A 7,844-nucleotide genomic window follows, 5' to 3' on the forward strand; every position below is an offset into this window, starting at 1 on the left:
TGGATGTACTCAAAAGTAGGTTCCACTTAATTTAACGGTACTAACTCCCCAGTAAGTACACACAGGGCTCCAGCCTCAAGTGCCACAGCACACAGGGAGTGGCTTGTAATGACATCACAACAGCAACATCCTTTCCATATAAGCAAGCAGGGCATATCCATCCTACTATCCTGTCAGTCAGTTGGAGTGGCATTAGACCTGATTGCTACCAGGTACAAATGGCCACTCCAGCATAGGTGGCTGTCTACTGACCAAACTGTCTTTAGCATGGCATGTGGTAGGGTGACTCAATGGAATCAAGAAGTACTTTCAATAGTTGTATAGCAGAGGAATGTAATCAGCCCATGGTTGGCCCTAAAATTAGGCAGAGTAAGGCAAGAGCTTCAGGCGGCAGATGCTGAGGGGCTATACTGGCAGCTTCTCAGCTATTCTCATAAACTCTACGGCTGTTCCGGCTGTTAGCAGACAGAGCAGTGTATGCAAGACAACCTATCCTGGACCACCTAAACTAGCCTGCTGCCCCAAGTGTGTTGGAGGACACACCTGTGTTGAAGTTAGATTCAGCTGCCAGTTCAGTCAGCTTCTATACATGAACTGGGGAGAGGCACCATTTTGTCCTTTGCTTCAGGTAGCCAAATGTCTTGGCCACCCCTGCATCAGCTGTGGTGTTTTTACCCTTGCAATGTAAGCTGCAAATGCCATCCTCTATGGGAGTTGTCTTTCCATCTTGTCATGGAACAACAACCCACCATCAGTTTTTGTACAAATACTGCTAGGCATGCAATATCTGGCAATAGGTGGCTAGAATTGGTGCAGTAGCAAAGACTCATCTTGTTGTCTCCGTAGGATGTCTGATGATGGGTTGTCACAATGCCATGTATAAAGTGGTGTGTGCCAGTATCATTAGCCGTTAACACTGGAAGCTGTTTCCTGATAAGGAACAATAGTTTTTTCTTCAGTTCTTCTGACAGCCATATTAAAAAAGGCTTATGAGTTTGGCATTCAGCCTACATCGGCAGGATGTCATTGGAAAACTATTGGCATGAATATATTCTTTTGCTGTTTAGTTTAGTAAATATTTTGCACAGAGATCAAATGGTTTCCTCATTGCCCTAAAGCACAGGCATCTGGGCTAACACTCCCTGTTGCATCAGAGGTAGTGACACTGGAGTAAAAGACCCAAAGGTGGCAAGAGGATGTGACACAGGGGCAGGTGGTACACTTGCAAGAATATCGAAGTCCCTCTGTGACTAAAATAATTGTTCAAGTTGATATGTTTTAGCCATTTAAGGTGTTATCTTGTACATGTTTAGACAGAAAAAATCTGGGAGTTGTGAAGACTTTCTTTCCTGTCTAAACATGCATAGGATTGCGCCTTTAAAGCAACATTTCTGTTTGTTCTGCGATTAAAATATTAAGCTAGGGAGTTTCTAAAATTATGTTTTCCCCTGCCCCACCAATGAACAGATAGCAAGAAAAATAATTCAGTGGCATCATCTATACTGTTACGGAAGATTAAAATCACTTCTTAATTTCTGCTTTCTTCTAGGAAAACATTGTCAATTACTGCCACCTTCTGGATATATGCATGAAGCACAATGGATAATTTCTCAGCCTAAGGATAACCATTCTTCAGAAGAAGGGTTATAGAACCAGTAGGGGGTAGTGTCGTATTCACTTGCTAAAGAAACTGCATAAAGAGCTACCGTCCTATAAATAGGAGTAACCCCCATTGAACTCAATGAGACTTACTTCTAAGCAGATACATAAAGAACTGCAGCCTAAGGGTGCAAACCTATGTAAGTTTACACAGGAAAAAAGGCCTACAACTCCCACAGGCCCAGTCACCTATGCTTCCTGAGGAATGCTGGGAGCTGTAGGAGTCTCTCCCCCCCCCCCCCCCGTCTAAACATGCACAGGAATGCACCCTAAATCTTTCAGGAATTCCCTCTTTGTAATCAGGAAATATTTAATGGAAACTACACACCAGTGAAAGCAAGTTTTTCTTGAAACGCATATTTCACATCCCTTAGCAGAGGGAAAGTACAACTGCAGTTAACTGCACCACCACGTGTAAGTGTGCATGCAATGAGGAAAACTTGGGTTGTGCCCTTAATTATTTGATATCTACTTGTATTGGTTCACTCCAATACTTTTTGAAGTGTCTGTATCTCATTCCATATGACAGTCATGTGATACGCTCCAACTATGGTTAGCCTTGCTTTTGTCTGCATAGATCTTTCTTTCCCTTTTTTGGATCCAGATGTAACTCCTATTAAGAGATCTATGTTAGGCTATAGCCAATTCATATTGGCCCCAGAAGATAATTGCTCTTCTTTAAACCTCACTTTCCCACACCTTATTAATTCTGGCATGCATTTTTTGCAACAGAACTCTATACATTCTCCAGTGTAGCTAACGACAGAAAGGAAACCAGATTTAATAGCTACAAGATGCTGATAGGTAATACAGCACCCTTTCAGATAGATCACATTAGCCATACTCCTACCATGATCATTAGCTTTGCATTGTTAAGAGTTTTGCACTGCTCTACTGAATAATAAACAACAATACAGTTTGGGAAGCTGTTTAGCGACTGCTAGAAGGACTGCATGCTGGGAAAAGAGAATGGGCTTCCCATATTGGTCCAAATTGTTGCTAGTTACTGCAGTTGGGCCAACTTGAAAGTGAAACAATCAGCTTTTGATAATGTATCGTAAAAATATTAACCCATATGTATTAAACTGATATACCAGCTGCGCCCTTATCTGGACAGAGATAGCTTAGCTACAGTTATCCATGCTCTGATAACCTCTCGTTTGGATTACTGCAATGCGTTATACATGGGGCTGCCTTTGAAAACGGTCCGGAAACTTCAACTGGTGCAAAACAGGGCAGCAAGGTTATTAACAGGGACTGGCCGGCGAGATCACATTACGCCAGTCCTTTTACAACTTCACTGGCTGCCAGTCCAGGTCCGGGCCCAATTCAAAGTGCTGGTATTAACATTTAAAGCCCTAAACGGTTTGGGGCCAGGTTATCTGAAGGAACGCCTCCTCCCATATGTACCTACCCGGACCTTAAGATCATCTACAGGGGGCCTTCTCCATGAGCCCCTGCCAAAGGAAGTGAGGCAGGTGGCTACTAGGAGGAGGGCTTTCTCCGCTGTGGCACCCCGGTTGTGGAACGAGCTCCCCAGAGAGGTCCGCTTGGCGCCTACACTGTACTGCTTTCGTCGCCAGCTGAAGACCTTTTTATTCACTCAGTATTTTAACACTTAATTTTAACTTAAATTTAAATTTTACTGTTTTAACTCTGTATTTTAATCCTATATCAACTTTGCTGTATGGTTTTATCCTGGTTGCGCTTTTTATACTGTATTTCGTAATTGTGTTTTAAACTGTTGGGTGTTTTACTGTGGTTTTAATTTTTGTGAACCGCCCAGAGAGCTTCGGCTATTGGGCGGTATAAAAATGTAATAAATAAATAAATAAATAAATACAGTTTGGGAAGCTGTTTAGCGACTGCTAGAAGGACTGCATGCTGGGAAAAGAGAATGGGCTTCCCATATTGGTCCAAATTGTTGCTAGTTACTGCAGTTGGGCCAACTTGAAAGTGAAACAATCAGCTTTTGATAATGTATCGTAAAAATATTAACCCATATGTATTAAACTGTATCATGGAGCCCAGTAGAGCATCAATTTACAAAAGATGAGCCTGTATTCATAATAATCTGAACCTGAGTGGGTGACCTACAGAAAGCCTGTCTTTCATTTGGATGCCCCCTTTTTTGTTAGCAAATGATATGGCACTAGGCAGAGGACCAAGTGAAGCTAGGATGATTAGCACTGCCAAGGGAGTACAGCCAGATTCCAGGTGCGCTTTGAGCTGAAGTGCTGGTCCACTAGCAAAATTAATTAGATCAGGGTTTAACCATTCAGCTGAAACATATGCATGCTTAATTTGATTGTTCAGTTCACTTGCACACACCACTGGGGGATGCATTAGGCAAAGTACTATGTACAGAGCTGAGCACTATTACCAGTGTGTGTCTCAGTTTTTGTTTTATGTACACAGTACACATATTTTTGTGAAAGGTCCAAAAGAGTAGTTGTTGTTGTTGTTTTAAAAGGGGGGGAATATCCACCCTCCGGATTTTGTTGAGATTTTATGTGCATGACTTACAAATTGTTGGGAAGGGACCATAGCACTGTTAGTGTCAGATTTAGGAACAAGACAAGTAAGCTATGGCTTAGGACCTTGTATTTTGACGGGCCTCTAAATATGTTGGAGATAACCAAGATATAAGATAACTAATTGCTTTGTCTTAAATATACATTTTGGAAAATCTGGTGTGACTTGCAGCAGAGTTGCCATATATAGAGAAAGTGTGGCAATGCAGCATTTAGTATTGGGATGGGGTAGAACAGAACTTGAAATAGAAAAGTTAAACAGATAATTGTAATAATCAGAATCCACAGAAACGGTAAAATAGATTGTCTATCTTTTCAACTGGAGCTAGATTTACACTATCAGGGTAAAGGAAGATTTCAGCAAAGTGGTTCTCCCACACTGTTGTGGGGATACAACAGACAGAAGTCTTGCTATCTGATAAAGCTTTAGACATTTGATTCCAAAAGCATCTTGTGTCCTTATTCAAGGTAGCCTGATCCAATAACCTCCATCTCTCTCTTATATCAGCTTGTTTCTTAATCTGGATTGTTGCTTTATAAAGCTTTTAAAGTTGAAAATAACTTGCAGGGAGCACATTGGTCATGCTCCTTCTGTAGTTATTGTAGATATTTTGTATTTATTTCTTAAGAGACATGGCACTCGTAGTCAAACCAGCCAAAGCTTTGTCTGGGTTTTCGGTCTTGTGGTTTGAAATTTTCTAAAACTGAATGTAGGGTGTCTATCAGCTTTCCGTAGTGGACAATAATTTCATCTGTATTCCTGGAAGATGTTATATTCAGAAAGTAGACTTTCCTGATATCAGAGAGGATAAATTTGTTAATCTTATCCTTGGATTGGTTGTTCCATCGTACCTTTTTATTTGTTGTTAATGGAGGTGTGGCCAGTAGTGGGTGGTGATTAGTTAAACTTCTGTTATCAAAGCCATTGATCGTAGTAATTATTGGGAAATGATCACTCTCGGTAATTTTATCAACCCCCAAAAAATCTTTCTGAGTGCTATGAGAATAAGGACTCTCCAGAATTGATTTTGTTGCATATTTCTCAAATCTGTATGTAATTTATCCCTACCCTTTTATGTGTGTAAAGTCTGGTCGGTGACCGTAATAAAGTTGATGATGATGACAGAAAGGGTAAGTATATTCAAATTACATTTATTTCAATGGGAGCTGAGCACATATCACATCTCAGGATAACATTGAAACATGCCTACCCAGAGGTTTCCTGCACATGCAGGCTGCCCCATTCACCCCAATCAAGGAGGTACTTCTTGACTTGAAAGGGACATATTTATCTCTTAAGTTTATACCCCACTTTTTGACCAGAGTCCTCAAAGTGCTTTACAATACTGATAAAATGTAATGGATACAACAAGAGCCACATGCTCAAAAGACAAAACAGAATCAACTCCACTTGAATAGTAGCCAGCATCTGATGCTCCTTCCTACAGGTGGATGATGCCCATTAGAACATACAGAAATATCCTCTCCATTTCAATGAATACAGATACCTTGGAAACCATTTTAATAGGGATGAGTTTCATATTCACACTGGAGCCCCTGCACCCATGGTAATCTGCTGGGTTAGGACAATGCCATTTCTCAAGAGTGCTTTTCCATTGCTCCTATGAACAGATTGGCCCCATTCAGAAGACACCTTAAACCATGGCTTTAACCATAGTGAATAAAGCAAAAAGCCTTATTCACTGTGGTTAAAGCCATGGTTTAAGTTGTCTTCTGAATGGGCCCAATGTCTCTAATATTGGAGCAGGTTAGGGAGGGCCACACTACTAACAGAGTGCCAAATCCTGAAAAATTCTGACGATTCCTACTAGGTCGCAGTAAGGCCTTATCTAGACGTAAGGTTTATCCCGGGGTCGTCCCGGGGTCGTCCCTGCCTGCTCCCGGGATCCCCTGTGTGTCATTTACATGAACAGGGATGACCCTGGGATGATCCCGGGATAAACCTTAGGTCTAGTTAAGGCCTAAGATAGTTTATGAAAAGGAAGGGTGACACCACAGACTATTAGTGAATTAAAACAATGACAACGACAACACATTGATGAACTCTTATCAGAACATAACCAGTGCTTTGCATGGTCAGTGTAAGGTCCATATAGTAACCATCTGTTTTCAGTAATAGTTAGCCAACTGCCTCTGGAACTCCTAAGTGGATAAACAGTGGTTTGCCTCAGCACCTGGTAGTCGCTCAGACATATACTGCTTCTGTATAAGGAGGGTAGTGTTCTGAGGAGAAGCAATATTTCCCCTCATAAATCTCTATTGATATCTCCTTTCCCACCCTTGCAGTGCAATGGGACTCTCTCAGGTAAATGTGTATAGGATTGCACCCGTAACAATCTCTCCCCCCTCACCTCAAGTTAAGAGGCCCTGAAGCAAATTATCAACTTTTGATGGTGTTTGAATTCATTTTTCAATGTATTTAGTGCAGTGGAAATTAATTTTTAAATATGCGTTGAGCTTCACATGACTGCATGATTGCAAATGTACAAATTCAGTATTAAGAAAACCCCAAAGCCTAAGCGTGCAATTCCAGAAATGTGTGTGCACATGCATGCACTTGTGTACCTATAAAGTGGACGATAGTTAAATGAAATGGTCCAGGCAAAGATTAAGGTTGCATCTGAACATCAGCTGCTGATTCCAGTAATCAGGTAAAGGAAAAGATTCTTAAAGAAGGAACTTCACACCTCAAAAAGCAGGGACAGTGCAGAGGTAGAGAGGCAGATGGTTATTATGCCAGTGCTTGGACTAGATTGAAGTGTAGGCCATATGACTAGGTCACAACACACAATCCATGCGCAAATTAGGTTGGCCATTTAGGCATCCCCTCGAAAGGACACAGATTTGCATAACACCTGCATTTGCTAATGTATATGTGTAGTTGCACATGTAGAAGCACCCAATTTAAATATAAATACAATAAAACATTCACTATAGTGGGGAATACTGTGACTAGCTGACCTGTTGTGCCCACTCAGTCTGCTGTCCAGGTGCTAACTTTGGATGGGCAAATTCAAGACTCCTATTTCTCACTTCTTAGAGTTCTTTCTTTTTAAAATAGTCATGGACCAGACAACACTGCAATCAGAGGGTGCCTTCAAATAGAGGAATGTCATCTATAAAGTAGGACACATGGCCACCCGCTGCAAAATGTGGTATTGCCCACATAAGATAGTTGTCAATGTTAAAACTATAAAACGACTGGTATGGACAGAGCCTAAATGGTTTTCCAGTTCCACATTCCTGATAACAAATTGCTATTTAAAAAAACAACCCTGTGTAAGCACAAAGAAAATTATCACTAATATCAAGTCAGTTTTAATGTAATACTGATAGTGCTGTAGAGAGACCTTTCAAAGAGAATCCCAGTTGCTCTCAAGTTCCCAGAATGCTCTGTCTCTCTTTCTTTATAGTAACAATGCAGTTTTTGGTTCCACAACAGGCTTTTTCTCTCTCTTTCCTGCAGTAGCATTTCACATCTAAGTGATCCATGGCTTGTTGCTATGGCAGCATTAGAAATCCATAGTCAAAAGTCCACTTAAAAGGAGTAAACATACTCTCCATTCGTTCCCTTCTGTTATGAAATAACAGCTATTTATCCAAGCTACTATATGACTTAGGAATATCTTG

The sequence above is a fragment of the Elgaria multicarinata genome, chromosome 7 (genome assembly GCF_023053635.1).
Source record: "Elgaria multicarinata webbii isolate HBS135686 ecotype San Diego chromosome 7, rElgMul1.1.pri, whole genome shotgun sequence".
Lineage (NCBI taxonomy): Eukaryota > Metazoa > Chordata > Lepidosauria > Squamata > Anguidae > Elgaria > Elgaria multicarinata.